This window comes from Lucilia cuprina, chromosome 3 (assembly GCF_022045245.1).
Source record: "Lucilia cuprina isolate Lc7/37 chromosome 3, ASM2204524v1, whole genome shotgun sequence".
Classification (NCBI taxonomy): Eukaryota; Metazoa; Arthropoda; class Insecta; order Diptera; family Calliphoridae; genus Lucilia; species Lucilia cuprina.
In genome coordinates, this window is record NC_060951.1 from 1595125 (window position 1) to 1616587 (window position 21463).

General features: G+C 29.0%; 1 long non-coding RNA gene across 1 annotated transcript in view; it reads left to right on the forward strand.

Annotated features, from left to right (window-relative positions):
- LOC124418613 overlaps positions 1 to 21463 on the forward strand; it is a 76295-nt gene that overhangs the window by 37018 nt on the left and 17814 nt on the right. The window contains exon 2 of the long non-coding RNA XR_006940105.1: positions 4009 to 4046. This is a non-coding gene — a long non-coding RNA (uncharacterized LOC124418613). The remainder of the gene's footprint in view (positions 1 to 4008; positions 4047 to 21463) is intronic.

Consider the following 21463-nt stretch of genomic DNA (forward strand, 5'->3'; position numbering starts at 1 on the left):
CAAATTTAAATTGATTGGAATTTTGTTAAGTTAATCAAGTGGAACATGACATTGACGCTTTCGGTTTTTTTAAGGAGATGTTTAATAAGAAGTTTTCTGTTTTAAAGAAGCGGTAGCGGGGTAAGAATTGGATAATCTTATTAGGTCAATGATATGCAAAAATAAAGTTTTTTGGAGGAATTGAGAAAATTGTGTATTTGTTTAACATGAGAAAAAAAACTCAGCTTCTCTCTGCATCTAAGTTGAATATAACTACTACTAACAGTAGTTTTATGTGGTTTCTCTAATTAAAAAATGATACGCAGCATTAAATGCATGATCTATTAGGCAGTTCTGTGTACTAACGATTAGACTGTAATGTCTTTCTTCGTATCTGAACTAATATCTCATCCAATTATATAGTCAATGTAAATGTAAATATCAGCAATGCGTATGTCACTTCTACAATCAACATTTCTCTAATCTGCTTTTAAAAAAGTGATTATCTTTTAAAACCACGTCCTCCATTTTAACCTTTTTTATGTTTACCAATAATTTTCCCTAGTTCAACTTAAATCGATAGGAAAAGTTTAAACTGTTTTCGCAACAAACCCAATAATCATTTCAATTTTATGTTTAAACATGATACTTGAAAGTTAAAAAAACCCAGCAAAGTGTTCTAGAAATTTTGGACATTTTTAAAAGCATGAATCTATAAATTATCTCCGAAGAGAAAAAGCTAAAAACTAGTGATCGTTTTCTAATATCGTGGTTCTATTAAATCAATCATTTCGAGTAATTTTTAATGACAGTATTTGACGTGATGACCAGTAGTTTTCCAGTTTAGTTTTGGAGATTTGGTGCAACCTCCTATAGCAAATTCAGTATTGTAGTTATGATTCTTTGAAGTTTTCGATAACCTTGGAATTAATTGAGTTATGACAAAGTATGATTAAAACGTGTCGAAAACTGACAAACTGTAGAATTCTTTGGAGTTCAAAGTGGAAAGTACTGTCTACACAATTTGTAATCTTGGTGATTACTAGACTTCTTTCGGGACGTGAAGAAGAAAGAATCTTATACTAGAGCAATCTCCGAGCATATTTAGCAGCCTAAAAAGACTCACATCTGTGCGGAGACATAACTTCAGTAAGTGCCGACTTAAGGCAGAAGTTAAAGGCAACCGATGGCTCATTGCCAAGAGGAAGATAGAAAGAATAAATGCATTTGTATTAGAAGTGCAGAAGTTAAAGGCAACCGATGGCTCATTGCGAAGAGGAAGATAGAAAGAATAAATGCATTTGTATTAGAAGTGCTGACTTTGGTCAGAAGTTAAAGTCAACCGATATCTTATAACTAAGAAGAAAACTCACATCCTTAAACCTCAAGCATAAATGAATTTGCATAGCTGTGGAGACATAGACTCGGAAAGTATTGACTTAGGCCAGAAGTTAAAAGCAATCGATGTCTCGAGAATCTTAGTGAGGAGACCCAGGAGAAGAATTTCACCCATAAAAGGGAATATTTAAGCATAATTAGCTGCCAATATGGAGTCACAAAAGAGAAGGAATTTTAACAAAATATGGATTCACATCGGTGAGGGAATGAGGTAAAAAAGCCTCAGGAAGTGCTGACTTATCCATACAAGGGGAATTCTCAAGAAAAATTGGAGAAGCCTGTAGTTAAGATGATAGCTTTTATACCAACATTAAGCCTTTTTCAGAAGCTTTTTACATAATTATGCGAGCATACTTTTAGGAGTTAGTTTTTCAATAATATTCGAATACTTTCAGGAGTAAATTTTATTCAAAAATGTTTAACATTTTGCTGGGTATTTTGTGTATACAATAATTCCAAAAACACCTTCAAAAACAAATACATTTACACTCTACATTTACCTCTAGTTGATCCACAAAAAGTCAAATAGTAAAACACGTACATTTTGAATATTATTAAAGTTTTTCGATAATACTCAAAAATAAAAGCAAATATAATACAAAACACACACACACACACACACATGTTTATTACTAAGAGTTATAAATGTTTACATGCAATTGTTTAAGTGTGAAAGTAATTGTGGTCCGCACTTGAAAATAAACTCAATTCAACAAATTTTCGAACACATTTATTATTATTGCTGTTTTATTATTATTTGTAGCATAATTTTAAGCACTTAAAAATGAAAAATCAACTAAAATTTTTGTTGAAAAGTAATGAAAAAGCACGTACGTTTTGGATATTCATAATAAACATTTAAGCAAATTTATTAAAGTTTTGAGATATCAAAGAGTTTGTAATGTAAAATATTGAAAATAGTAAAATTTGAATTAAATATTTTATTTAAGAGAAAGAGAGTTATGAATCTTTTTTGTATAAATAGCTTTTCTATTAATGTTTTTATTCATTTTATTTTTGCCTTTTTTGTTTATCAAATTTGAATATTTATTTCATATTTTTACTTCAGGTAATCAGGGATAAAACTTTAATTCTTACATTTCCATAAATTTGTTGATAAGCCTACCCCCAGAAATCTCCTCCCCTGTCATTTGTTGGGCTATTGTTGTACCATTTTTTTTAATATTTTTTTTCCAAAGCTGTTTTTTATAGAAATTTTATCAGTTTTTTCCAAAATAAAATTTTAAGGATTTTTCTGTTAATTTATGAAAATTTGCCTAGAGGTAAGTAGAAAAAGTAATAACGACAACTGAAAAAGGTGGAGTGCTGATGATGACGCTGTTGTTGGTTTGGTGTTTGAGTATAAAGATGTTATTGCTGTCTGGTGATGGTGGTGGTGGTAGTGATAATAATGAAAATAATGGGTATTGTTTAATTTTTAAGTGGTGGTTTTATGCCTCATCCTTTTGATGATTTCATTTCTTGTTTTTTTTTGGGTTTTTTCATACAAAAACCATTAACTTTTTTGCTATTTTTTTTTTGTTTTTTTTTTGCTATTGATTTTGAGGATTTCCGTTATAATTTTTGTGTGTAAAAAACAAACATTTCAAGGTAATTATGAATTTTTTCCATTAAAAAAGTACGATTTTTTCTATTTAAATAAATATTTAAGCTTAAGGGCTTTTATTCAGGTCAAATTTCATTAACATGTTTATTTAATTTTTACAAAATAACGCGTACAAATGTTAAAATTTTTTTCAAAAGAACATAAACCCCCTTATTACATTTAAAACAAAGAAATATTTTACTTCAAAAACAATATTTTTCTCTCAGTGTTATCTCTTCATTATTATTGCCAATTTAATATTTGCATTCAATTGCCAATTTTTTTACTCTTCTTGTCGTAATGTCTCTATTCAAATCTTTAGCATAAATCATAATTTTTGCCTTCTGCGATCAGTTCTTTGAAAACATGATTTTGTGATCATTTAATAATAATTTTTTTCCACAGCAGAGAGAAATAAAAAATTGAATTTTAATTATAACTTCATTACCTTTAACATGTGTTGGCATTAATTTGTGTATACGTCTCGGGACACTGATCAGTGATCAGCCCTGGCAAGGCACCTACGCAGACACAAAATTTTCTTTTTCCCTTTTTCGATTGCATCATTTTATTTTCTATATATTTTTTAAACGAATGTTGTTGTTGTTTTCATTGCTGGCTGTCTGTTTGCAACATGGGTGACATTTATAAAATTTATGTTTTAGCTTGAACAAAAATTGTCTCATTAACATAAATGCAAAATAATTTATTAACTACAAAGGTGATCATGCGTTGCCAAAAAGGCGTGAAAATAAGGGAATCATCATTATTGTATGGTTTTTGTTTTTGTTGTGTGAATTGTGAAAATACAACAACCAATTTAAACTCCTACTATAAGCGGTTTATTGAAGAAGTATTGCAGGATTTCTTTTAAGCTAATTTTTTAGTCATTTAATTTTTTATTCTTTGCAAACTTTCAAATACTAAAACAAATAGTTTTAATAGATTTAATGGACTTATTATATTAAATATTTGGATTTGGGTTTCTTCTTATTAATTAGATCTTTACTTCTATTTACTTTCAGTTTCAAGACAAAAACTACGTTAGTCGCAGTGTAAAAAGGTAAGCGTTAGATTTGTATTCAAATTTTTCCTTTTTTAGTGAAGCTTTAGTTTTGTCTACAGTCTAGTCTAAAGCTTTGACTAAAGCCTAAAGAATATAGACTCGATAATAGACTAATTTAAGGCCTAGACTATAGACTGTTCTATAGCTTAGACTTTTGACTGTTATATAGACTCGACTATAGACGGTTTTATAGCCTTGAGTAAAGAATGTTCTGTAGCATCGACTGTAGATTGTTCTATAGCCTCGACTATAGACTGTTCTAAAGCCTCGACTATGGGCTGTTCTATAGCCTCGACTACTTATAGACTATTCTATAGCCTCGACTATAGACTATTCTATAGCCTCGACTATAGACTATTCTATAGCCTCGACTTTAGACTATTCTATAGCCTCGACTTTAGACTATTCTATAGCCTCGACTATAGACTATTCTATAGCCTCGACTATAGACTATTCTATTCCCCCGACTATAGACTATTCTATAGCCTCGACTATAGACTATTCTATAGCCTCGACTATAGGCTAATCTACAGCCTCGACTATAGACTATTCTATAGCCCCGACTATAGACTATTCTATAGCCTCAACTATAGACTATTCTATAGCCTCGACTATAGACTATACATAGCCTCGACTATAGGCTGTTCTATAGCCTAGACTATAGACTATCCATAGCCTCGACTATTGGCTGTTCTATAGCCTCGACTATAGGCTGTTCTATAGCCTCAACTATAGACTATTCTATAGCTCCGACTATAGACTATTCCATAGCCTCGGCTATAGACTATTCTATAGCCTCTACTATAGACTATCCATAGCCTCAACTATAGACTATTCTATAGCCTCGACTATAGACTATTCTATTGCCTCGACTATAGACTATTCTATAGCTCCGACTATAGACTATTCCATAGCCTCGGCTATAGACTATTCTATAGCCTCTACTATAGACTATTCATAGCCTTGACTATAGACTATTCATAGCCTCGACTATAGACTATTCTATAGCCTCGACTATCGACTGCTATATAACTTCATTTCTAGACAGTTATATAACCTTAACTATAGACCGTACAATAGCCTTGAATATATACTGTTCTAAAACATATACTACAGATTATTCTGTAGCCTCGACTAAAGATTATTTCATAGGTTCGACTATAGACTATACTATAGCCCCGACTATAAATTATTCTATAGCCTCGACAATAGATCGTATTGTAGATTACAGTTGGTTTTATAATCTCGATCTCGAGTGTATCCAAGACCACAGATCGGTGTGTAGTATTTCTACTTTGATTTGTCAGTTATTTTGTGTATCGGCTAGTTTTAGTCTCGATTATAGTCTATAGTCTGTATAGCCATGTCTATAAAATGAATACTGTAAATCCTTTTCAATATTCCTGAATATTTATTGACTTTGTTAAACATGTGTTTTATTTTTCTTCCAAAATTAACTCCCTCACTCTTGCTCGTGCATCATTAATAACTATAAATGTTCAACAAAATAATCCAAAAAGACAAGCGAAAATACAGTCTAGTTTATGATGTCAAAACTCTCAAAAGAAAATACATATGACATCATATGGAAATTTTCACTTCATTTTTTAAAGAAAATATTACACACATATGAAAGAAAATAAAAAGAGTTTAACACTTCGCACAAAAAAGACATTGAACAGTAAAGAAAATTGTCTAAAGGAATCAAAATTATGGTATATTTTTTATCTATAATAAATTGTCTATAACCCCCCGCTTCTGGCATTTTTCAAAATAGAAATCTTACAACAGTCATAAAAAGAAAATATTGAATATATTTTGGAAATAGTAAACAGTAAATAGGAAATATTGCTTAAACGCGTGGCGAATTTGAATCCTTTTTTTCAGACTCTCAATACAAACAGCGTCATCATCAATATTTCTTTTGTACGCAAGAAATATTTTAATGTTTTGGTATGTGTATGAGTGTGTGTGTGTGGAGTAGGAAGTCACCACCATATTTATGTTTCTATATATTTCCGTTATATTTAAATATTTCTATCACATTCTTTTTCTAGCATTTGAATCAAACATTTGTGGTGTGAGACATTTGCATATGGCGTCATGGTTATAAAGTATTTTTTCCTCTTTTTGTTCATTTCATAAAAAAGCGAAGATTCCTACATGATTCCAGATTGAAAAGAGGCCTTTAGTAATGTTATAGTATTGATGGCGTCTTTTAGTGTTTGTGAGTGTGTATAGCAAATCCTCGACAATTTCCAAATGTCAAATTTTATGATATTTTAAGATTTTTTTTTTTGAACAAAATTTATGGGTTTTCTAAGGGTTTCATTCTATATATGAAAATGCCAAATTGAAACAGCGTAAAAATAAGGAAGCGTGATCTTTAAGTCAAATAGAGGCCATTAAATTTCAAATAATAGAAATAGAGAAAACGTTTTATTGAAAATTTATTTTAATATTAATAAATATGAAATTCTTGTGGCAAACGTTAGAGGAAAGTTATTGACAAGTTGAATATGGTTTTTATAACTATAGCAAAGGAGGAATATTCTATAAGGAAACATAATTTAATTCTAGAAAACTAATAGAAATCAAAGCTTAACAATAATAAAAAAATATTAAAAAATATGAAGTCTACTTTTAGGTGGAATTTATTCTGCTTAAAGTTTTCACTTAGAATTCAGTTATAAAACAAGTTTTTAATTTATAATTTGTTTTTAAAATGTAAAGCCAAGTTGTGGGCCTCATTTTCAAGTTCTCAATTTTCAGCGAAATATTTCATTCGGTTTTCTCTTAATGTACTTACAATAAAACTGTTGTCTTCTTTTAGGCGGTTTAACACCCTTTCAATACACATCACATAACTTTTTAATATAGTTGACATATTTATGCAGATTTGCCATAAAAGTATGAAAGAAAATTATTGCAAATTCCTCAACGACTTCTAAAAGGAAGTATTGAGAAAGTTATGAGGCGAAACAAATTTTAAACTAAAAATGAATATTTACATAAATAGAAGACAACAACAACAAAATCGATTAAAGTTATACCCTAGTTTTGGCTAACAAAATGTTCTTTTGAATTTTTAAAATTTAAAAAAAAACAACTAATTTCTCTATCAATGTAAACAGTTTTTAGACATCTGTTTATCTCATTAGCTTGTCAAAATATGACATTTCGTCACTTTTTTTCATAAACACTTTTGTTGTTGTTACTAATGACTTCTAAACACTGAAGAGCCTTACTTTTATTCAAAAGGGACTAAAGACAAGGAAAAAAAAACCCTCAAACATTTACACAAAACAAACATATGTGAAGATAGACAGTCGGGAAAATACGTTTAAGGGTAGTTAATTACTAAATGACCTTTAACTTAAGTCTAGAACTAGTCCTAATTAAATATCAGGTTATCATATCAAGACTATGGAGACACTGTATCCAAATATAGTCTAGAGTAGAGACTATTTACCAGACTATAGTGAAGACTCAGGAGCAAAATATAGTCGAGACTATGGACCAGACTGTAGAACTATAGTCGAAAGTTAGTTTTATAGTCTCGATTATAGCTATGTGTATAGCATTGATTCTAGGCTATAGTTAGTGTATAATCTTAATATATTTAATCCGGTAAATATTTTGAAATATAGTCCTCTCAATAGTCTCGACTATAGCCTGGCCCACAGTCTGGTCATTAGTCTATACTTTAGTCTATATTTAAAGCTCAAGTTTAGTCTTTTCTACAACAGTATTGTATATAAGTACTCTAAACCATAGTTCGGTCTATACTCTGTAATATAGTTCGGTCAATAGCCTCGGCTATAGTCTGGTCCATAGACTCCACTTTAATCTAGTGTATATTCAGAAATATTGTCTCAACCATAGTCTCGATGACAGTCTGGTCTTTAGTCCGCCTATAGCCTGATGTTTAGTTTTGTAGTCTAGTCTATAATCTAATCTATTTTCTCGACCTATATTGATCTATTATTCTTCTGCACTTTAACTTTTCACCACGACTGTATTCATCTATTAAAATAAATTCAATTATTAGCCAGTCATGCCTAAGTCAGTCATTGGGTCGGTAATCATTTAAATGCATCATTAACATTTCATTTAAACAAAAAATTTAAATTTGTATTAAAAAACAAAGAGAAGTATGAAGGAATGAAAATATGTAGAAAAAACTCTAAATACACTCGTGTTGACATTTGATAAATTATGTTAATTAGTCTATAAGGGAGAGTGAGTGAGTGGTTTCATTTGTTAAACAACACACTGACACAACTTCTTTAGATTTCAGTTACATGTTTTTTTACAGAAATATTATAGAAAGATACATTTACATACATGTTGGTAATTGAAAATTGCAGGACAAAAGGACAGACTATCTAGGTGTGTTTAAAACTAATTAATTAAAATTTTTTTATATAGAAATGGTAATAAAATTGAAAATACTTTGAAAATGAAGAAACAAATTTAAAATGTTTTTAATGTTTGATTTAAGGAAACATGGCAATTCTAATTAAGGCACAAGAATAGATCTTCATATAAAGATTTTCGTTGATAAACAATCAGAAAATTTTAACCTAGTAGTAGACCGCCTTAAGGTATGCTACAGAACGGCTTTTAGTCTCTATTCATATGCTTTTCCTAATGCTCTTTATAATCTAATATTTCTAGTAATTTTACCTCAATATAATCTACAAAACGTAATGGTTTTTTTCTTTGATAAAATGTTTTTCCACAAAATTATTATAATTTTCATTTGAACTACTTTACTCTGCCAAAGCATATATTTCTGCATAATTTTTGTGTTTTTCCTTTTAAATATCATAAATATATATTAGCCACGCTTAATAATCCCTCTTTAAGTAGACTTTTTTCTGTCCAAAAAAACATGTGCATTTTACTACACTTTTCCTTTACCCCTCTACTTATGCTTCACTTTCTCTCTTATTTTATTTCATATTCTTAATGACCTAACAGTGTTAATGTTTATATAATGCCTTGTCTGTATATATGGAAAATTATTACTTATAGATTTTTATCTAAGTTTTAATGACGCCAATCGAACTTCAAAGCTTTTCCGTTTTTAGCAAAAGAAAGAAAAACTCTAGTCTACCCATGAAAATATGCTGCAATTATGTTTATTTATATTTGTTTTTCTTTATGTTTTTTTGTCTTAAAATCAAAGCATATTTTTATGGGGAGGCTAAATACAAATAAAAATATAATTTGTAGATTCTTTTAATGGTGTTTCTTTTACTTGCTTAAGATAATTTATAGTTTATATTTTGGTCATTAGTAAATTACGATAAGAGTAAAAGTTTTTAACAAAAAAAAAAATGTTGTTTATAAATATTTGTTTATAGAGTTATAATGTGTAGTATAATTTTAGGTGTTGTTTTTATTGGCTCTGTAATGGTGTTTGTAATTATTAAAGAAATTCGATAATCTTTTGGCAATAAATTTGTCTGAGTGTAAAACTAAATGACTTTTTAATTTTTATGGTTTAATTTTTGTGTTTTGTTTTAGTTTTTTTCTTAGAATTTATGCAGAATTTTGTAAAAGAGACTTTTTTGCTTTGCCTACTGAGGAGACGTTAGTTGAGGCTATAGATTTATAAATGAGGCTAAAAAGACTTCTAGAAACAGTGAAGCTATAGAACAGTCTATAGTCGATGCAACAGAACAGTCCATAGTAGAGGCTACAGGGCAGTATTTAGTAGAGTCTATAACCGAGGATATTTAAGAGTCTACAGAGTAGTCAAAGCTATAGAGCAGTCTTTAGTCGAAGAGATAAAATAGTCCTTAGTATAGTCTATTGTCTAGGCTTTTCAATAGTCTATATTCGAGGCTTTAAAACAGTATATAATCGTAGCCATAAAGCAGTTTAGTCTACATATAATCGAAGGCAATAGAACGGTCTATTATCATGGCTATAGAACAGTTAATGGTCGACCCTAAATAACAGTCCATAATCGAAACTATAGAATAGTCTATAGTCGAGGCTATAAATCATTATATAGTCGAAGTCTTTAAACAGCCTACTCTACATATAGTCGAAGATATGGACCCGTCTATTGTCGAAGCTATAACAAGTCTATAGGCAAAGCTACAGACTAGTCTGTAGGCAAAGCTATAGACCAGTCTATAGTCGAAGCTATAGACTAGTCTATAGCCGAAGCTGTAGACCAGTCTATAGCCGAAGCTGTAGACCAGTCTATAGACAACGCTGTAGACCAGTCTATAGACGAAGCTGTATACCAGTCTATAGATGAAGCTGTAGACCAGTCTATAGACAACGCTGTAGACCAGTCTAAAGATGAAGCTGTAGACCAGTCTATAGACCAGTCTATAGACGAAGCCGTAGACCGGTATGTAGACGAAGCTGTAGGCCAGTCTGTAGTCGAAGATATGGTCCAGTCTATAGTCAAAGATATAGACTAGTCGACTACGAAGCTATAAATAACTCAATTTACTAATTTGATTACTCTATAGTGTCAATAACTGTCAAGATCAAACTTAGGTTTTTATTAAACCTAAATTATAGAAATCAAACAAAAATTGTAATTTTTTTTAGATTAAAAGATAGTTTTGTATGTGTAAAACATTGCCTACTTTTGGGCTTTATCATCGTATTGCTAATGAAAGTTCATGCTAAGGTTTTTGCAAAATTTCTCCCCCCAAAAACTGATTTTATCATTTAGCATTGTTGTTGTAATAAATGTCATATTGTTTTTTATTTGTAAGACCTCCAGTTAAAACCAACAAACATATTTGAAAATTAGTTGCCTACCACCAAGTCTATGATTAAAAATCTATAATTGTAGGTTTAAAAGCCCAAAAAAATATGCAACAACGCAAATTCCCTTTAACACAAAAACCACTTTAATTCCAAATAAAAATAGAAAATGGTTAAATGTCAAATAAACTGCATAAATAAAATGTTGCCTATTTTAAGGAAACATGATTTGTATATTGCAGTGTTGCTCGTTCCCCTTTCTCTTTCAATCTTTCTCTCTAACAAGTAGCAGCGATTTAACAATTTACAAATTGCGTGTCGATCGCTCATAATTTTTCGCATTCATGACTAAGCAACAATTGTGTGTTTAAGTAAGTAATAACTGCAAACACAATACTAAAGAATTAAAAACCAACAGCAAATCGATAGTAATATTTAGTTTTATATGTATATATTTACTTTTTTTGGTTTAAATCAAACAAACCAAAATAACCCCCCCCCCCCTCTAGGTATACTTTACTTTGTTTTTACTTTATCATGTTGTTGGCATGCTATGTATTTTTAGTTATTTTTTTCCCCAACTAAAACTCAGCTTATCGATAATACTAATCAACAATTCGTGTGGAAATTGTGATGTTTTTTTCACAGAATATATTATAATAATGGCAAAAGAAATCAAACATTTAAATTAAACTGGGAGTTTTCTATAATAAATATTCAAAACAATTGGTTTTTAACATCTCGGCAACTCATCCCCTTTTTGCTATGCTAAAGCAGACAGACCGTTAATACTTGTTTATGGCTCCAATAAAATGGTCAATTGTGGCGGTTAGCGTGTTTTTCCATATATTTTTCATATAAAATTTAAATTTTTATATAAACAAAAAAAATGTGTCATGTTTTTAACATTAAAATTGTTTGGTAGTTTTCATTTTAATCACTATAAGGTCTCTACAACTCTAGCCGCAGGGTTTTTTTTGCAGGCAAAAAAAAGGGTTATTAAAATAAAAATCTATAAAATGTCAAGTCATTAGAGTATTTTTTTGTGGGCAAATCGCAATATATATACAAAAATAACAAACGCCCTTATTATAGTTTTATCGGTTTTATTTATTCATTGTTCATTCCATTTCGTTTGTTTTACTAATGCGGTTATAGGTTTTAGGACATTGTATGTGTGCCAAAAAAACCTAACAACTACAATACTATGGTTGGTCACATGTCTAAAGATCCTTATCGAACATTTACAATACGAGCCGAATGCTAAGGTAAAAGCATGTAAATTTGCTATGAAATTTAAATATTGATTCTTTAATAAATCATGATAAAACAAAATTAAACACAACAACAATAGCAGCAATAATGTGAATAGTTCAAATGAAAGTAATATAGAAATAAATATTAAATTTAATTTTGAAAAAGTGTAATAAGTAAAGCATACTTTAGAGGTTTGTGAAAATATGAAGTCTATCTAAAAGGATTTAAGAAAAGTAAAGCATATTTTTAAGGGTTTATGATTAATAACAAATTGATTGTGAGTGTAGTTGATTGAAAATAGCTAGAGCCTTAAGATAGGCTCAACCAATTGCACACAATATATGTTTTACAGCACTGGCTTCTCGGTACTTAGATTTATCTTTGTCGGCCCCTAACAGCTTCTATAACGATCGTATGACTACATTGGTTTACAAAGGCAAACATTTCAACATTTGAACTACGTACACTCTCCTTTCTGACAAACGGTTGAGAGTAGATAACAAGAGAATGTGTTACGGCGGTGATAAGTAAATGTAAATGGATCCATTGGCCTTCAATGGCTCACTGAACAGACTTTCCTCCTCATTTTAATTAAAGAGTATATTTTTAGCTTCACGATTATTCAGAATAATAGTTCAGCTTTAGAACAGTTGGTGCATTTGGACAGACAGTAAGCCTGATATAAGAACATCATCTGCTGTCTACACAATATCCACAATTGATTGATTGCACGCTCATGAACTATACACACAAGTTTCAAGTGTTTAACGATCATTACACGATCATTATGATATCATTCATTCATACTCTCTCCTTCCTGGCAAACGGTTCAGAGTACAGATAACAAAATAAATTTTATTAAATGTTGTTACGCTCGAGATATATATTAAAGTTTTCAATGGCTGTCGGAATTGGCATCCATTGCCCCATTTTAAAAAAAGGGTGCTTTTCTGTTTGCATGATTTTTACGCCAAGATGAGAGTTCAGCAATAGGATATAAGGATATATGCGAATTTGGATTGACGGTTAGCCTGGTAAAAGAGCTTCATCTGGTGTCTGCATGACATCCCGACTGGTTCCGAATGACAGGAATCTCTTAGCGAAATAAGGAATCCACTGGAATCTATACCTGCTCTAGATAACAATATATTCATACGCATCAGGGAATATAGCAGATGAAATGGTTAATACTGATACTCACCTTTACGATTCAAAGGAGAGATCTACACTTTAGTTAACATCTCATTTTCAAGCTTTAAATTTGTCTTACTGCGGGAATTTTGTGAGTCTGCTCAGGCCAGAAGGTCATCTTTCACCACTTGATATGATATCAGACCTCTCCTTGATACCCTGTTGATTATCGCAAATAAGTGTCTCATTAAATGACTACAGCTGGACTATATCTGAAGAGTAAATTGAAAGATGAACATTTAAGTGTTCTGCGGAAGGATGGATATATGATCTGATTCAGAGGACAAAATAAAATAGCTGATAAAGTGATTTGGACTTTAAATCGGCTGCAAAGTTAAATGTAGGTTCCTAATTGTAGCTCACTTTTATTATTATAACTATTAGTACTAAGTAGTACTAAGACAATAAGTTAAAATATTAACACATTGCCTACTTTTAGGATCAATCATTATAAAATTGTTTAGCCTACTTTTAAGCTATTAAATTTTGTATAAACTTGTTACCAAAAAAATCCTTAATTTTACTATTAAACTCAACTTAACCATCATTTATAACCACAAAAGCCAATATGATTTTATTATCTTTTCATCAAAATTCATTATTCACATGAAAAGCATTAATAGCCTAGCCTCTCCTCTCTCCTTCTCTCTCTTTCTTCGTAGTAATAGTATCACTAACATAAAACAACATATTGAAATCTTCTATATTCGATTCAATATAACAGATAATATAATTTGATATAAAACTAATATACTAAAATGTGTGTTTCCGTCTTAGCCTTAAAGTATGCTTTAGTATATATTTATCATGTTATCCTTATTAAATCATTATATCAAGCAGACTTAATACATTTTAAGACCTCAAACTGTCAGTGGCAAATAAAAGCAAATACATCAAAGTAAAACGAAATACATAAATATTATTAGATTTATTTTATTTTTGTTATTCTTTGCATTTAACATTGTTTTTTGTTTGGAAAAATAATAATTTATCTTCAAGCACCTTTAGTTTAAGTATTTCTCATATGTGTAGAGACAACAATCATCATATAATTGCGTCTTTGGTCTTCTTAAGGTTATATATGGACTTTGTGTGAAAAATCCCTTAGAAATTTAATCATTAATAAAGATTTTCGAAATATTAGTCAAATGCTAAACATGTGTGTCTGAATAGAACTAGGGTAAAGGCTAAAAAATTTTAACAACTTTTATAAATTTTTAAGATTTTTTAAGTTTATTAAGTTTCGTTTTTTAATTTAAAAAAGTCCTTAAACTATACTTTAGTTTTGCTCAGCTTTCCCTTTCTTAGTATCAAATCTATTATATCAGTTTCTTTATTAGGGGTTGGTTAGTTTTTGAGTGCTATTTTTATTCAAATAATGAAACGAATGACATTTGTTGTTTTGTAATCCCTTTTCCATTTTATTATTATTTTTGCCTGTAAACTTCAATATATATCATTAAACTAGAAATGACCTAATGACCACAAAGGCGCCCTTTATGTTCTTTTTTTTTTTTGTCTTGTTGCTGCATGTGACATGAATTTTTAATTTATGATTTGAAACAAGATAAAATATGTTTAAATTGAAAAAAAAAACATTAAATGAGATCAGACTAAATAAGGATTGATAATATCTAGAATATTCAATACAGAAATTTATAAAAAAGAAAACTATATTGAGAACTTTTCTTTAAAATTTGTTAAAAAATTTTATAAATTTTCTTTAATTTCTATTAAATTTTCTTTACAACTTTTTGTATCATATAGTTTTTATTGTGCTTTTTTTAAATCTAACTTTTGCTAACGAATCATATAAAAATTGTTGGTCAATTATATATTTTAACAAAAACAAAGAAAAAAATGTGCAAAACGCGCATAATTTCCACATGTGACTTTTACATTTTTCCAGTTGTGATGATAACGATTTTACACAGAGATTTTTTCTAACACGAAAATTATTATTTTTTTCTTCTTCTTTTAAGAATAAAACAGAATGAGAAAACAATAGTTAAAAACAGGGTCTGGCAAAACTAGGCGGGGAGCTAAACTGTTGCCATGTATGCTGTAGTCGAGACTATAAACTAGACTATAGTTGAGACTATAGTCAAGACTATTGACGAGTCTATAGACATGATTATAGACTGTAGACAAGACTATAGATAGACTATAGTCGAGACTGTAGACAATGCTATAATCGAGACTATAGACATGACTATAGACGAGTCTATATACAAGACTATAGTCGCGACTGTAGAAAAGACTATAGTCGAGGCTATAGACAAAACTATAGTCGAGACTATAGTCAGATTGTAGTCTAGACTATAGACAGACTATAGTCGATACTGTAGACATACTGTAGTCGAGACTGTAGACATACTGTAGTCTAGACTGTAGGCAGACTATAGTCGAGACTGTAGACAAGACTATAGTCGAGACTGTAGACAAGACTATAGTCGAGACTATAGAAAATACTTAGGAAAATTCTATGGACTAGACTATACACTCTTTGCAATCCTTTTTTAAGTTTCGCGCAAATTTTGAGATAGGACTTAAACATTAATTGAAAAGTATTGTCTACATTTATTGATAAACAAAATTTTAAATATAAAGCATACTTTAAGGCACCCTTTAGATATAAAACACAATTTTTTTCTTTTACATTTTAAAAGTCATTAATTTGTTCGTTATTTTTTTAATATTCATTTAGAAGTGTAGAAAAAATGGTAAATTTTTTAGAAATATCATAAAGAGAAGCGAAAAAATACAATAGGGAAGTACCTAACGCCCTGTAAGTTGAAAAAAATGGAATATCAAATTTAAGTTAATAAAAAGAAATTTTTGAAAGTTCAAGATTATTCTTCTTTAGGTTTATCTAAAGTTTCTCAAAATTTCTTTAAAATCTTTACCACCCTAATATGTTCTTTCACATGTGTTGTGTAGTCATGGTATTTTCTCCTTTAGCATGCTAACTAAGCGATTTTTTCGCGTTTTGTTTTAAGAAGAAAAAATGCTAACGAAAATGTTGAAATCAACAAATAAAAATTCAGTGAAAATAAACAAAGAATTAGTAGAGATGAGGAAAGAAAAGAATAAAAATCACAGGTACAAACAGAAAACATACATGTAGTTAAATCTAGAAATTACACATACAATCAACCAAGCAAGGAAAGGTGTTGCCTTGTTAGTGTAAAAAGTGTCATAAAAAACATTTAAAGGATTGTGTGGGAAAGTAGTAAAATTAGGCTACAGGCGAGGGAGGTTTCTAACAAGAATTTTGTGCCATTGCGCCTGCTCGATATTAGTTCAATAACCAATCATATAGGAAATCTATAAAAATAAGATTTTAGGGTTTAAAGCTGAATTTGTCTAATACTCCCGCTGTACAGAAAACAAAGATAGATTTTTTTCTCAACAAATCTGCAAATTTGTTTGTTTTTCTTTTATATTTTTAATTATTACAAAATATTTGTTTAAAATTATCAATATATATTTTCTTATTTATCCCACATACATTATCAATATTAAATTGTTTTATATGTAAACAATTAATTAATTTCTTACCTGAGGCGTCTGTGAATAAAATTCAATCAATGCTAACATGCATGCACATGCCAATATTCCCAATGTGTGTGTGTGTTTTTCGTAGAAAGATACCACCAATTATTATGTTTTAATTTCATTAATAGAATGCGCAAAAATACGCATTTACTGTTCAATTCAATTGCCTTAGGCGCCTGAAAATATGCTGCTTTAAAAGGGAAGCGAGTGCAATTTTATTGAAAAATTTTCTTTTATTATAAAATGTGGTAAATATTTTTAGGGGTATATTTAATTGGTAAAAAAACTAATTGGGATCTTAAAGCCTAAAGGTGGAATTTATTGAATTTTTAAGGGAAAGATGCTCCTTGTTATACCCCGTTTAATTTATATTAAGGAAGCTGAAAGTTTATCTTTTAAGAAGACTTGAGGGTACTGTCTTCTATTCATTTATTATTATGTTTTTTTTTTTTTAATTCAAATTTAACTATAAATTTGAAAATTGTTATTGATTTTTTTCTTAACCTCCCCATTTTTAAAAAATTCTTAAAAAATCTCATAATATATTTTAAATCAAAAACAATTTATGTGTCACGGTAGCATGTGTATAAAGCTATAATAAATATATAAATAGCCACAAAATTGCCAATAAATTTTTTTATATTAAAATTTCGAACAAAAACCAACAAAATTTTAAACAAACAAACCAAAATTCTTAATATTATCCCCAGCACAATGCCAGGGATTTAAACCAAAAAATTATACAAGATTTACTATTGTATAAGAAATAAAAAAAACAACCACCATCACCACCACCTTAGATTACTTACCTTTAACGACAAAATGTTTAAACTCTAATAAAAAATTTTAGTTTTCAAAAAATGTTTATTGATTTTTTTTTTTTAAATTAACATAAATCTAAAATAATGTTTTTAGGACCTGTTTCATGTCCTCACACATACTTACATACATATGTGTTAGTGCAAGTTGTAAGCCATTAACTTTAAATTGTTTGAAAATAATTAAACCCTTTTTTCTGCCACTTGCTCTAGGTTTTTAGTTTGAAAATCAAAAGCCATTTATCAATATTTTATATATTTCTAGTTACATATACATACAATATGTATATGTATCTATAAGTTCCTTAAAAGGGCTAAATTTCGTAATTATTATAGTCATTATTTAAGTTTAATTGCGTTACGCGTATTAATATTATGTAATCTATGCCATAGAAACTGTGACCGTAAATGAGTCTATGTATGTATGTGTGTCAAAAAAAGAGGATATCGAATTAACATACGTTACTGAATATTTTTTCCTACAATAGTTTTTGAAAATATAAACACATAATATAAAATCAAATAAATTTAAAACAAAAAAAAAAAAAAACACAAAACCAGAAGGAGGTGAAGTAAAGGGTTACAGTTTTAACTACAATTTGTAATAAAATAATAATTTATAGCCTACATTTAGGGGGGTTATACATAAAGAAGGGCACAACATATTTTAAAGCTTAATTTACAATTAGTAAATTTTATAATTTCGTAAAACTTTTTCTAAACTTTTTAGTTTACAAAGTATAAACTATATAATTTGTGACATATGTTAAGTGTAAAGATGTAAAGCAAATATTTAGCATAAACCCACTACTAACAGTTTACTTTAAAATTTACCTCTACTTTATCTTAAATAAACTATGTAAAATTATTACTTTACACACAAAACACTGAAAAACCTGAAACATTTTTCCTTAAATACATAATTAAATACATTCATTACCTCTATTTTTCTTAATGAATATTCTCTACTTATCAAGTCAATTTGAAATTCTCAATATTTGGTATTGTTTACCCATAGTTTACACTACAATATACAATTTACCTTTACCTTATATCATGTAAATAAAGTATAACTAAAGTATACTTTATAAATATATTATTTACCCAATGTAATCAATGTACTCATAAAGAAAATCATAAAGACATTTGAAGACATAAGAACTTTCCAATCATTAAGATTGTTTACTCATTGTATACACTGCATCTTTAAATTTACCTAAATTTTACCTCTTGTAAATAATGAAAAATTGTATATTTTCACCTGAATGATAAAACTCTATAATTTACCATGCACTTCATTAATATTCAATTGTTTACATTTTTTAAAAATTTTCAAAAAAAATTTTGCCAGATTTTACAATTTTGTTCATTTTTACATTGTTTACCTTTATCATGTAAAAAAGTAAAATAATATAAATTTTTTTAATTCAATTGTTTATCCATTTTTAAAAATTTTCAAAAAAAAAAATACATTTTTGCCAAATTTTACAATATTTGTTAATTTTTACATTGTTTACCTTTATTTTACATCATGTCAAAAAGTAAAATATTATTTATTTTTTACCTTTTTCTACTTATATTTTGAAATTTATTAAAAATACATTAAAATACTATTGTTTACTTAAATTTTACATTGTGTAAAATATATAAAATTGTGTAAATAATTATGAAAAAGTACCGCAAAATGAAAATTTCCTAATAATTATTAAATAAATATAGTTAAAACTAAATTTTATTGAAAATTTACACCATGTCAATAATGTAAACAACATGTAAACAATGTAAAATTGTGCAAAAAAAATAAGAAAACTACAACAATCTTTTTATTACTACATTTTAAAATCCATTTTTAACATAATTTACATAATGTAAACAATGTAATCAAGAAGTAAACAATGTAAAGTAAAGCTAGTAGTAAGTTAAATGCAAGAGTTTTTGAATTAATCAAAACAAAACTCATTTCTTTTTATATTAAATTATGTAAACAATCTAATGTTCATGTAAATAATGGAAAATATCGGGATTTTAAACTAAATATAACAAAATGTCACATTATTCACTGAATTTTACTTTATGTAAACCAAGAGTTTCTATCTCTTTGTCCTTTAAAGAAAGAAAGAAAAATCCATGAATAAAATTCATTAATATTATAATAATTTTATTTATGCCAAACACGTCTAACAAGTTCATTTATAGATTTTACACACATAAAATGTACAGCATACTATTAGGAAAAAAAACAGAGATAGAGGAGTTACTTACTAACTGTAGATGACATGATGTCTTCTAATACAGACACAACTAATCTATCAAATACATGCAAAAATCAACCACCACCACTACCAGCACCAACTCCCTACAACACAAAACCACGGGCCACGAACAATGAATGTGTCCTTACGACACATTCAGTTAGAACTGTTCACACACAAAGAAATAACATCAATATGTAGAGCAAACAAACCAGAACTAACAAATACAAATGCACTCATACACACAGATAGATACATACATGCATAATAAACAGTTACATTTACATCTAATGTGTTTGTTATGCGTATGTGTGTGTGTAAAATGTTAGAGCAAGAGATTTTCGTCTGATAAAAGCCACTAATGCTCTGTGAGTGATTTAAGCACCCATAACGAAGTAAAAGGAAATCTATACTATACCCACTAACTGGTTACATTTACACAGTTACACATATACATTCATAGTAATAATATTGATGACAAAAACAAAAATATCATTATATTACACAAACAAAACTAACACACTCATACTCTCTCCCACCCTTTATAACTCCTCCAAAGAAGAGTAAATTCATGTAATTTTCTTGCTTATAGATTTTCATTTCTAGTCTAGAATATTAAAATATCAGGGTTATAAAAAATTAATAAATATTAATGACCAAATGACAGTGACAAACAACAAGTAATGTTTGTGCAAATAAATGTTTGATTGAAACCGAAAACATGAGAAGAGTAAAATACTAAAATGTTTGCGACAGCTTCGACAAATACAAATGACAAACGTATGTATGTATGATGACATCTATAAATTCAAATAAATGTCATATTTTTACATATATGTAGATACACGTGAATTTTACATATAATGTATAACTGCATATGTAAGTAAGTTACATCATCATAATAAAAAATACTTTATCATTTAGCTTTGTTTATTATAAAGGTGAACAATTTGAAAAAAAAGTTATTGTAAAGAAACTCCTTTGTAAACCAAATATTTGCCAACTATTGTGTATGAGAAAAGCTTTATAGCTATTTTACATTGTTTACTCTATGTAATTCATCAAGACCACATAATGACGGTTCAGTTTAAGTTGAGTTCTAGTTCTGTTATAGATCAGCCCTAGTTCAGTTCTAGTTCTGTTTTAGTTCTGTTCTAGTTCTGTTCTATTTCTGTTCTAGTTCTGTTCTAGTTCTGTTCTAGTTCTGTTCTAGTTCTGTTCTAGTTCTGTTCTAGTTCTGTTCTAGTTCTGTTCTAGTTCTGTTCTAGTTCTGTTCTGTTCTAGTTCTGTTCTAGTTCTGTTCTAGTTCTGTTCTAGTTCTGTTCTAGTTCTGTTCTAGTTCTGTTCTAGTTCTGTTCTAGTTCTGTTCTAGTTCTGTTCTAGTTCTGTTCTAGTTCTGTTCTAGTTCTGTTCTAGATCTGTTCTAGATCTGTTCTAGATCTGTTCTAGTTCCGTTCTAGTTCCGTTCTAGTTCCGTTCTAGTTCCGTTCTAGTTCTGTTCCAGTTCTGTTCCAGTTCTGTTCTAGTTCTGTTCTAGTTCTGTTCTAGTTCTGTTCTAGTTCTGTTCTAGTTCTGTTCTAGTTCTGTTCTAGTT